We start from the raw sequence: 12056 nt of genomic DNA, 5'->3' as shown, positions 1-12056 counted from the left end.
CAAGTGGGACACTCTGGTTTTTACACCTGATCCTGGATCTATGCTAGCATATCATTATGTGTATTGGTATTAGTGTTTAGCCCACATATCTCAAACCACATTGGCATTCAATTACATAAACTGCTTGTTTCTTCTTGCAGTTGGTCAGACTGCGCAGTGTCCATGTTTTGTCCTTAATGTTGAATTCTTTTATCTTTTTTGTGAATCTGCATGACATGCAGTTTCCACATGGAAAGTGTCCAACAGTAGTTCTTAGATTCCACAGACCCAACTTAGGGGCCGGTCTGGTGAATCTGGAGTGGACCAGTTGGTCCTTTAGATTTTTTGCTCGTTTATAGGCGAACCGTGGTGGTGGTTCATTGGGTAGACTGAGCCTTGTAAGTGACCAGTGTTTTGTTATTGATTTCCAAATTTGGGAAACATGTGCCCCATGTGTGATTACACAGGTAGCTCTTGATTCTCTTTCTTTTTTGTTCTCACTTTCTGTCAGGAAGGCTTCCCTGTTACAGAATCTAGCCCTTTTCTTTGATTGTGAGATAATGCGATGACGGTATCCTCTTTGTGCTAGTCTGTCGCCTAGGTCTGAAGCATGGTTATAGAAGTCACATAGATTTGTACAGTTCCTTCTGATCTGAAGGTATTGACCATACGGGAGATATTCCTGTAAATGTTTGGGATGGTCACTTAAGAAGTGTAGTAGAGTATTCCTACTGCTCGGTTTCCGGAAAAAAAAGGTTGCATTTTAAGTTGCCAATGTCGTTTTGGATTTTTAGATCCAGAAAGTTGACTTCTGTATTACTACACTCCATGGTGAACTGGATGTTCTTGTCTACATTCTTAAGCCATAGAAGAAAAGATTCGAGTTCTGATTTGGAACCGTCCCAGATACACAAAATATCGTCAATGTATTGTTTCCATTGTTTTATTTGGTTCCTGAAAGGGTTTAACTCAGGCAGAATGTTGGTCTCCTCAAAGTCAGCCATAAATAGTACTGCCAGACTGGGTGCAAAAGTGGCTCCCATCGCAGTGCGATTGGTCTGGAAATAGAATTGTCCATCAAATTCAAAAAAGTCCTTCGAGAGGGCCAAATTCAACATTTCAATTATCAAATTTTCTGGGACTCTGTCTTGTAAGTTAAAGTGTGCCAGATGTTAGTGCATACAATCCATTGCTGCGGTCTGTGGTATACTTGTATACAAAGAACAAATGTCTAAAGTTACAAGTAGATGGGTGTTGTCATTGAATCTTATGCCTTCAAAGACCTGGATGGTTTGTTTTGTTGTTTCTGAGGTATGTAGGTGTTTTAATACTCATGGGTTTCAAGAAAAAATCATTGAATCTGCATATAGGTTCTAGAACTGAACCACACGCAGAGACAATTGGTCGTCCAGGTGGGTTCTCCGTGTTTTTGTGGATTTTGGGAAGTGCGTATATCGACTGAGTTCTTCCTTGATTTGTAGTTAAAAATTCAAATTCTTTCACAGTGATCCATTTGCGGTCTCTAGCATATGTCACCATCTCAATAATTTCTAAAGCAATGTCTTTAGTAGGGTCTTGTTTGATTTTCTTGTAACTTGCTCCATCTGCTAGTAGTGCTTGGACCATAGCTTTATATTGGGTTGAGGTCATCAGAATGATGCCTCCACCCTTGTTTGCTGGTTTAATCACAAGGGCCCTATTTTTTGCAAGTTCAGTGATGGCTTTATTTTCCTCTCTGGTGATATTATGAGTAGGATATTGTTTACTTGTTTTTAGTTTTTTAAGGTCTGCCATTAAACATTTTTCAAAGGCAACAATTTCTGGAGGAATGTGATGGTCTTGAGGGCAGAAGGTTGAGGGAACATGTAGTCCCGAGTCAGGTTCAGTCTCCATGGGGATTTGATCCTCGAAAAATACTTTCAGACATACTGTTCTGAAGAACATTCGAATTTCCATCTCCGTATTAAACCAGTCTGTTTTATGAGTTGGAACATATGATAAGCCTTTCGATAGTAGAGATGTCTGTGCTTGAGTTAAATCCGCATTTGCCAAGTTAAAGATTGGGATAGGGGACTCTTTTAGCGAGTTCGCCGTCTGCGACCTCGTGCCCGCTTCATTGGGGTGAATTGGTGGAACCCCATCCTGGTCCCCCATCATTCCACCTCCTCCTAAAAAATGTTGTGGAGGTTTTGGAGGTTGTTGGTTTCCATATCCCTGGAACCTGTTTTGACGGTTCTGATCGTCCGACCCACTGCTGCTCGTGTTGGAAAAAGAAACCCTTTTTTTCTTAGGCTGACTCTGATTTTTTGAGCATTGTTGAGTTTTTTGCGACTTCTATAGCTTTGTCTGTTGTGTAGGGAAATATCAACTCTAATTTAAAATCCTGAATGTCTTTATTTATTAAGTTTCTTTGTTTTTTTGGCAATGGTTGTGCTTTTGAATTCTTCCAGGAATTTGTTGGTTGCTGCAAGTTGTTCCCGTGCATCAGTTAGAGTGGTATCAATGAGAAATTTCTGTTTGTCTTTTTCTGATTCTTTCTGAATGTCTTTGCTAATTCTTGGAGCAGTCGTAATTGTCAGGACGATAAGGTTGCGACTACTCTATATGGCTAAAAGTGGTGGTATAATCTTTATCGCCTAGAAATAAACACGGTTCATTCCTAACTATCAGACCTGCAGGGATAGTATTAGTTCATAAATATTCACGAAGAAAATGCCCATGAAGTTCTGTTCTAAAGGGAGGGAGGCACCAGCAGAGGAGAGAGATCCACCCCCACTCTCTGCCTAGAGAAGCGTCCGACCCTCCGAGAGTTTAAAGAAGCTGAGCGAAGGGTTCTAGAAGCTAGCTATTTTGGAAGAGAGAGTTGGATGTTGTGCGGGCCCTGGCCCCAGAAAGCCTTGTGGATGATGCAGATGGTCTTGAACTTGATCCTTGCAGCCACCGGGAGCTAATGGAGAGTTTCAGGGCTGGAGAGATACGGTCTCTGAGCTTGAGGCCAAGGACAAGTCTTGCAGACCTGTTCTGGATTGGTTGCAGAGGGCGAAGAGTAGAGGAAGGCAAATTGAGAAAGAAGCTGTTGCAGTAGTACAGCCTAGTGAGAACCACTAGGAGAGCCATACTAGGGTTTCCAGAACTAGGGTTCTGGAAACAGTGAGCTTCTAGGGGAAAGTGAGAAAAGGAAGAATACCACTGAGTATGTGCAGCAGGTAGTGAGCCTTCTTGGCAAGGTATGTGATGTGCGGAGAGAAGGAGAGAGTGGAGTCGAAGATGACACCAAGGGTTTTTTCCTCACAGGAAGGCGAATGAAAAGGGCCCAAGGAGGGCGGCCAGAGTGAGAGAGGGAAAGCAGGAGCAGGAGTCCTAATGAGAAGGATCTCCATCTTACTGGCATTAAGGCAGAGATCGTTGGAGGCGCACCAAACCTGCATCACGTATAGACAGTCAGGAATGAGCGAGGGAGGAGAGGAGGCTGGGGGGAGCCTGAAAGAGAGCTGAGTGTGCTCTGCGTAACACTGAAAGTAAAGGTAGAAGGTAGAGATCAGGTGGGCCAAAGGGGCCAAGTAGACATTGAAGAGCCAGGGTGAGAGGGTGGAGCCCTGGGGAACACTGCATGTGGAGGGAGAGGTGGTGGAGAGAAAGGACCCAAGTTGGACCTGGGAGGTTCGGTCCAGGAGGAAGGTCAACCATTCCAGGGCCTGATCCGTGATGCCCAGGTTCTCACAGAGGCGATTGATCAGGATGGTGTGATTGACTCTGTCAAAAGCAGAGGCAAGGGCAAGGAGGATGAGGACAGAAGGAAGGTTGGTGTCCAGATTAGTGAGCAGATCTTCACAGGTTTTCTGGAGTGCAGTTTCCTCTGGCTGCTCTGAAGCCAGACTGATGGTCATGAAGACAACACACCGCTTCAGTGTCCAGGGTAAGCTGGGAGATGGCCAGCATTTCCAGGAGTTTCCCCAGGAAAAGAGTGATGGAGATCAAACAATAGTTTGCCGGACAGGTAGGATCAGCAGAAGGCTCTTTGAGGAGGGGGTGCACAAGGGAGTGCCTGGGGAGAGAGGGAAAAGGGGAAAGATCTGTGCCGAAAGAGTGATTGCAGAAATCAGCCAAGGCTGGAGCGCGAGGGTGTCAATGTTTTCCTTGGTGGTTCTGGAGGAGCAGGGAGCACCTGTTTGGAAGACACTTTCATAGATTGGACTTGTCTAGAAACATCGGCAGGTGTTGTCGGAGAGAAAGGAGGAGAGGCGGCCAGAGGGGGCAGAGAGAGGAAGAGGGGAGAGAGGACAGGATGTCCTGAGTTTTAGTGGTGAAGTGAGAAGCCAGAGCCATACATAGGGCCTGGGGGGGAAGACGGGAGGTGGAGACTGCAGAAGGATTGGCTAGCTCCTTGCAGATTTGAAAGAGTTCGGCAGTGTTGTTGTAGGCCGCAGAGACATGGGCTTAGATGTGGACTCTTTTCTTGAACAGGACAGAGAGTCTGTACTGCCTTTGGAGCAGGCGGCAGGCCAGTTTGTCAGAGGATGCGCCCGAAGCCCTTCACTTCCTCTCAGCCACCCTGCACTTGCGTTTCAGGGCGGCAAGGTCGGAGTCATACCAAGGAATTCACTTGAAGGTACGCTTCAGATGGATTCACATGACAAGGACGTCCAGAGTGTTGGAGATAGAAAGATGCAGGTTAAAGAGTGCTGTGTCAGAGTGTGAGTCAGCCAAAGGATTAGGAGGAGCAGAGAAAATCGTGGCAAAGGCATCCACTGACACACGCTTCATGGGCTGAACGACTGAGAAACTAGGTGGCAGTGCTGGGGTGGGTTTAGCCTGAGGGACAGAGAGTTTCAGGTGAGAGGGAAGCAGAACATGGTCAGTCCAAGAGAGCAGAGTGGTGAGAGGGTTAGAGAGGGGGATGTCTGAAGAGATGAGAACATCCAAGGTGTTTTCGGCAGAGTGTGTTGGACGAGAGGGTAGAATTGAAAGAGATGGAGTGTCACAGAGGTTGCGGAAGCGCCGAGACGAGGGATTTGAAGAATCCAGGTGAATGTTGAGGTCTCTGAGGCGAAGTTGGGAGGTAGAGGGAAGGAGAAAAGAGGAGAGGTAAGCCCACTCTGAGAGGACGAGGTGGCCACAGTCCGAGAGAGGCCAGGAGAGCGAGAGAGACAGAGACTGCAGACCAGGCAGTCAAAGGAGGAGTAGGCCTGCGTAGGAATGACAGAAGCAGGGACCCACTCTGGAAAGATCAGAGCTACTCCAGCTCTGGGTCGGTTGCTTCTGGGTTCAGAGAGGATCTTGCAGCCATCAGAGAGGAGAGTGTCAAAACTCGTGACAGAGATGGCCCTTTAACCATGTCTCAGTGAGAGCGAGGACATCCAGTTCTTCGAGGAGATGGCAGATGTCAGAGGATTGTTTGACAGCAGAGCGAGAGTTGAGAGTAGCGTCGTGGAGCAGGTTGCTGAAATTTGGAAGACTTCTGGGGTGGGATACAGGCTTGAGGTACGCCCAGCAGAAGTGGTAGAGGAGCCCGAGAGTAGGCAGAGGTGGTAACGGGAGGTGCCATAGAAGCCAAAGAGAAGGAGGAAGGTGCCAGAGAGATGACAGAAGAAGGAGGTGGCAGAGGAGCCCAAGAGGTGCTAGTAGGAGTAGCCGGAGAAGGAAGGAAGTTGATAAGACGCAGGAGACACCTATCAAAAAAGAAGGAGATTGAGCTTGAGGTCCTGGACCAAGTCGGTGCCATTCACCTAGACATTAATGATGGTCTTGGATTAGTGGAAGGAGGCCAAGAGGACCTCCCACCGAGTGCCACCATTAATGGTAGAGGAAGAGATAGGAGAGAGAGCCGAGACCCTATGAAAGTCTGGTGAGGGAACGACAATAAGGATATCGGTGAGAGTCTGTCTGGAAGAAGCACTGATGAAGGTATCGGCGATAGGGAGCCCTGGGTTGGAGACCAGGGTGTACCTCTTGAACTTCTTCCTTTCAGACTTAGTGAGAGGGATATGATAGGAGGTATAAGAGCAGTTAGAGAAGATGGGAGAAACAGAAAGCACCATAGAGGGTACGAGGAGGAAGGTCGGAGGAGGAGGGAGCGAAAGGGAGAAGGAGTGGTGCACAGCCCGGCGCCGCACAACACAAGATGTGCAGAGGGGGGGGGGGGTCACACAGTAGGGAACACACAGGAGCTGCAGACAGGTGACACACAACAGTACAACGGTACTCCCAGCGGTGTGGGAACCTACAGAGTGGGAGAGATCCTAATGGGACACAGTTCACAGACAACTGTAACCATAGATGAATGGGGGCCTAAAGAGTGGGAGAGAGCCTAATTGGACACAATACAACAGTAACCACAATTGAAATTTTAAAGAGGACCTAGAAGTGGGAGAGAGCCTAATGAGATACAGTTCACAGACAACAGTAACCGCAATTGAATAGGACCTAGAGAAGGGACACACAACCCACAGAGTACAACTAACTTCTAGAGGGGAGAGCTTAGGGCTGCACAGAGTACATTATGTTAGACGGTTAGATGGAAGTACGTGCAAAAGTCAGGAAGTTTGCTAGAGAGCAGTAATGGTTGCTCCCACTTCCCTCACCTTTCGGTCGCTGAGGTCGATGGATGCGCCCCGTGCTCACACTCTGCGCCGCTATCCCTACCGGTCGCTGCTGGTCGATGGCTGTGCAGTGTACTCACACTCTGTGCTGCTACCGCTTCGTCGCATGACACTGCAGTCTTGTCCGGAGAGGGCTTTGCCGCAGCGGGTCTGATCCGCGGTTTATAAAGGATACGCTGCGTGGATGTAGCACAACGTGTGATGTTTCAAACATCAAACTACTTGGTGTTGTGAAATACAACAGCTAGCTAAAAGATACCTAGGCTGATGAGTAATGTAAATGAGGTAGTGGCACAGCATGCAGGACATCTGTGTTGAAGTTAAAGAATTAGTGACCTTTGTAGTTCAATTAGCCCACTTGAGTAAGGCTACCTGCATGAAAAGTAATACATTGAACACAAATTAAGGGAGAGTTGAGATAAAGCTTTGAAACAGTGTAATGCATGTTTCGAGTTAGAGGTCCTTTGATTGTTGAATTATGGGGAATAATAGTCCGTTATGATTATTGATAAATTGTAACATGAGAATTAAAATCCACAAAAATGTCGTTTCAGGAGAACATGTGGTGTTAAGAATTACCATATCTGTGTCTAAGGACTATACAAACTATAAGAAGCAGTTGGGTTGATGCTGTAACAGTGTGCAGCCTCCAGCTGTAGTAAACAGTCTACTTCAAAGAAAAGTGGGAATCGGCATACCCGTGAAGAAATTCCTACTAATTATTTATGGTGTAGAGATGAATGAATCATGTAGGGTGAATGTGTTATGGCTGGAATAATTTGTGTCTGAGAATGAGGGAAAAGCTATTTGCAGTCTAAAGAATTGCACTTTAAATTGGAAGCATTAGCACTTTAATACAAATTGTTGGTGAAGGTCTGATGACTGCTTTTGTTAAATAGAATTGCAATGCATGTAGTTGTGGACTGAAATTGTAATGTTTGAAGATCAGTTTGCTGCTAAATTAAGAGAAATTGCTGAAATCTTTTTGGTGTTGAATTGTATTAAATGAAATATTGAATTGAGAATTAATAAATTGCTTTATTTTTATGTTGAAATAGGTCCTTGGGAGTGTGACACTTTGGTTCTACTGAAATGATTAGACCGTACAGCATTTGTGTATTTGTAAGGATAATATCCTATAGAGGGATTGCAATACAAGGTTGTTAACCCTCTTGTCAACAAGTGTTGTGAAGGGTAGTGAACCAGGTCTTCCCAAACGAACCACTGAAGAAACTTGGGACTGGGACCCACAGCGAGCAGAGTGTGTGAGAAAGGCCAGGGGACGGGAGTCATTCTGCCTGGCATTGTGAATTGCTACACTGAGCCTGAGAAAGGCATGGGGAAGTGGCATTCCCCCTGGCATCGAGAACTGTGGACATTAGGAGAAAAGCCAGGGGAAAGGGGAACATTCCAAGAGGATCATTGGGACCCCATTTGCTTTTGTGTTGTGGAAATGCCATTCTTGGCCCCATAAGGGGAACTGCCGTAGGTGAAATTGCCAGACCCTGGAACAGAACTCTGATCACCTGTACAGAAGAAGGGAATCATTCTTTTGGACCGAGAAGGCCTATTACCACTTTAGTTAGTTCTGAGTGTAAGGGATAGAAGCAGTGTTTTGATACAGGACGGTGGACACTTAATTTACAGACATTCGAATACAATCCTTAGTATTTTAGTTGAGGCAAGGAAGCCCCTGTCACAGATAGGGGCAGGTAGGTTTTCTCTTTCTCCAGCATGGGGTCTGGCATGGATTTACATGCTCATGAATATTCCCCGTCTTCAGGCTGGGAATTCTTGATTAAAAGAAAAACAGTTTCACTTTCACTCATAAACTGTATTTCTCCTCTAAACCAATCACTGTCCTCTGGGTCATAATGCCCCCATCAAATAACAGCCTACCCTAAGCCCCTCCTCTGGCAGCCATCTTCAGATTTATACTGCATTCTTCAGTTTTGGGAGTCCTTGAGTTTGCTCTGTTACCTGCTTCTATGTTTTTTAGTGTTTTTTCACAGAAAAGGTTTATATTTTTGTTCCAAAAGAGCCTGTGTGCTCTTCTCTTCATCTGCCAACATTGGGGATCCGTTGTCAGGCCTTCTTCGTGCCCTCCGACCATGACGGAGGAGAAGAAAGAAGGAAGGTCCCTCTTCAAGTCCTGCACCAAGTGTGGGCTTTGAAATGTGTTTGTGGAGGACAGCCACCTGCAATGCCTCTACTGCCTGCATCCGGACCACAAGGAAGGAGATTGCGAGATATGCAGAGGATTCTCCAAGACGACGACAAAGGACAGGCACAGTAGACTGGCAGTGTGGCTGAACGCCAAGCCCTCTGCCCCATGCTTTGAGCAGGGGCATGCCTCGCCCAAGGCCGGTCGGTTGGAGGGGCAGTCTTCTAAGTCCTGTGAGGGCGCCTCATCCGTGGGGGCCCAAGATAAGGCCGGGGAACTGAGGTGCACCGGGGTCACTGCGGAAGCGGGTCCTACAGCAGACAAGGCGCAATCAACATCATCTTCCACCTCCATTGCCAGCCGGCAATCGAGCTCCTCTTCGAAGAGAAAGTTGTCCACCTAGGCTAAGCTGCGGGAGAAGCCAGAGAAGCCACTGGCAGAGGAGAAGAACGCTGCGCTGCCCAAGAAGGCCCAGGCGGCACAGGATAAGTCTTCGTTGACGATAGAGCTGGTGGCGGCTGCTCTCACGAAAGCTAAAGGAGCTGACCCTGAGAATGTAGCCCCCACATTGCTGAAGGTATCTCTCCCTCCAAAGCGCGAGGCTGCAGTGGTGATTTTGACAAGGTCTGCTGGCATGCCGGAAAAGAGCACACTGCCTCAGAACCCGGTTCCAGCCCCTCACAGTGGAAAAAAGGGGAGTGGGAAAGGAGGCCCCAGATCAGTCCCAGGCCGTGGCCCAACGCACGCTCCACGAGAACGTGGAAGAGGACGATTGTGACGACAACGGCGTGGGACCTAGTGTTTTGATCACGCCAGTTCCGCCGAGGGATGTGTCTCTGGACATCCTATCAACCCTCTACACCTTGGTGTCAGAAGTCCAGAGGAGGATGCCACAAGGGCCTGTTACAACGGTCCCCCAGGCACCTGACCAACCACCAATGAATAAAAGGAAGCTCCATCTGACACCCTCATTTGAGCCTCCACATCCGCGTCGGGCCCCATTTCCCCCAGCAGACCCAGACACGGGTACGGGAACGGACACGGCCACGACGACGGATGACATCACCGCAGCGGGCAGCAGGTCCCTGCAGTCTAGGGCATCACCACCGGACGAGGTGGGGTCGCTCCGTTACATGATCGCCAGAGCCTCTCAGCTGTTCCAGCTTGAGCCAGAAGAAACCAGGAAGGAGGGTTTTGTGTACCAGACGCACGAGGCCACGAGGAAGACAATCATGGCGGTGCCCCTCCTGGATGACATGTTGGAGGACCTAGCCCTCTTGAAGAACACTTGCATGGCTCCAGCAAAGCGGGATAGGCTGGAGAAGAAGTACTGGGTACCGGAATCCGCACCCAAGTGCCTGAGGTCACAACCATCGCTGGATTCTGTGGTTTCTGTGGCCGCGAGGAAGTGGTCATCTAACCCATCCTCGGCTTCTTCAGTCTCTCCTCACAGCGAGGGTAAGAAGTTGGATGCCATGTGGAGGTAAGTGATTTACACTGCAGCGTTCACCATCAAGGCAGCCAACGCACTGGCGATCCTAGCCAGGTACGACAGGTAGCTGTGGAACAAGCTGGGTCAGATTCTGGAACTCCTCCCCGACGACAAGAGGATGGAGGCGGTTGCCCTCTTCCATGAGGGAGAGGCAGCAACAGATCATGCCAGCACAGTGGCGCTGGATGTTGCCAACATGGGGTTCCAGCATATGGGGAACAGTGTCTGCCTTTGTTGCCAAGGCTGGGTGAAGGCCACAAAATTCCACCAGTAGGTCCTAACGAAGGTACTGGACATGCCTTTCAACAGAGATAACCTTTTTGGGAAGTCATTGACGAGTCCCTCAAGACCATCTAGGCCGAGATGGCCCGTGCCCTGGACAACCTCCAACAGCACCGCTATTCCTTTTGCTCCTCCAGAGAAAGGTCGGGCAGGTTTTCGAAAGGTTTCTCCTCCTCGTACCGTCAGCCTTCCAGGTCCATGACCCAGGAAGCCCACAGAGGCAGGGCGCCGGTGCCAAAGCAAGCATGAACTGGCCAAGACGTTAGGCCCGAACCCGTGCACCCCGGTGGGAGGCCGGCTGACGTGTTACATCAGTGAGTGAGAAAAGATCACCACTGACAGATGGGTGCTGGACGCTCTCACCCAAGGACATACCCTGGAATTTCAGCACAGATGTCCACGGATCCCTCTGGTGGTCTCTCAGGAGCAGCACATCCCTCATCTCTTGGAGGAAGTACGGCCATGCTATGAAAAGGGGCGATAGAGCTGGTTCCCCAGTAACTGCGGGGCTCCGGAGTCTATTCCAGATACTTCTTTGTAAGAAAGAAGACGGTGGACTGGAGGCCCATTAAGGACCTGCAACGTCTGAACAAGTACCTCAAGTCTCAGAAATTAAGGATGATCATGTTGCAGCACGTGCTCGGCCAACTGGAAAGAGGGGATTCTTGATGTTGCTGGACTTGGAGAATGCCTACTTCTATGTCCCCATTCACAGGAAATACTGCACGTTTCTACACTTAGTAGTGCAGGGACAGCACTACCAGTTCAAGGCCATACCCTTCGTCTTGAAATCACCCCCCAGAGTGTTCACGAAGTGCCTGGCACCAGTGGCGGCCCATCTGCATCTACAAGGGATTCACATATACTTGTATTTCGTTGACTGGCTCATCCGTGCCCGCTTGGTGTTCTGGTGGCAGGGTTAGGTTCTCTTGCCAGGCTCTTTCTAGGTGTCTGGCTTCCTGCTTGATAGAGAGGAGGGAGCAGTTGAAACATGGTTTATGATGGTGGCCGCAGGGTTTTTCTAATTAGAGTGGGCAATTTTGTCAAGGTCTTATGTGGGGATGCTATTGTAATTGTTAAAGTGAGCAGAGGGATGTGTGTGTGTGAGGAGGAGGGGGTGGTATTAGAAGTGCTAGGGCTGTGTCTCTAATGTTTTTGATTTGTCTGGCTTAGGGTTGAGGGGGATCTTGTGTAGTAGCGGGAGCTTGAAGGGAAAGCAAAGTGGTCTGACCATGATGCTCAGATTACATTTTCCACTGACACATGATTTTCGCTTGAAATCAACAGGTCCAGGGTGTTGCCAGCTGTGTGTGTGGGGTAGGTGACGAGTTGTGTGAGGTCAGAGGGGGTGAGTGGAGTGAGGATACTCTTAGTATAGGGTTGTTGTCTGGATGTGAAGTACTATGGTTGAAGTCACCAAGGTAGATATTGATGCAGGGGGAGCGGTGGTTGTTAGAAGGGAAGTCAGTCCAGTCAGTGTGGAAGTTGGGATTGTGTGTTGGGGGCAGCAAATGATCTGGAGAATGGTGGCGTGTAGGTG

This window comes from Ambystoma mexicanum, chromosome 10, assembly GCF_040938575.1.
Source record: "Ambystoma mexicanum isolate Mex_15411 chromosome 10, UKY_AmexF1_1, whole genome shotgun sequence".
Lineage (NCBI taxonomy): Eukaryota > Metazoa > Chordata > Amphibia > Caudata > Ambystomatidae > Ambystoma > Ambystoma mexicanum.
This window is presented reverse-complemented; position numbering follows the sequence as displayed.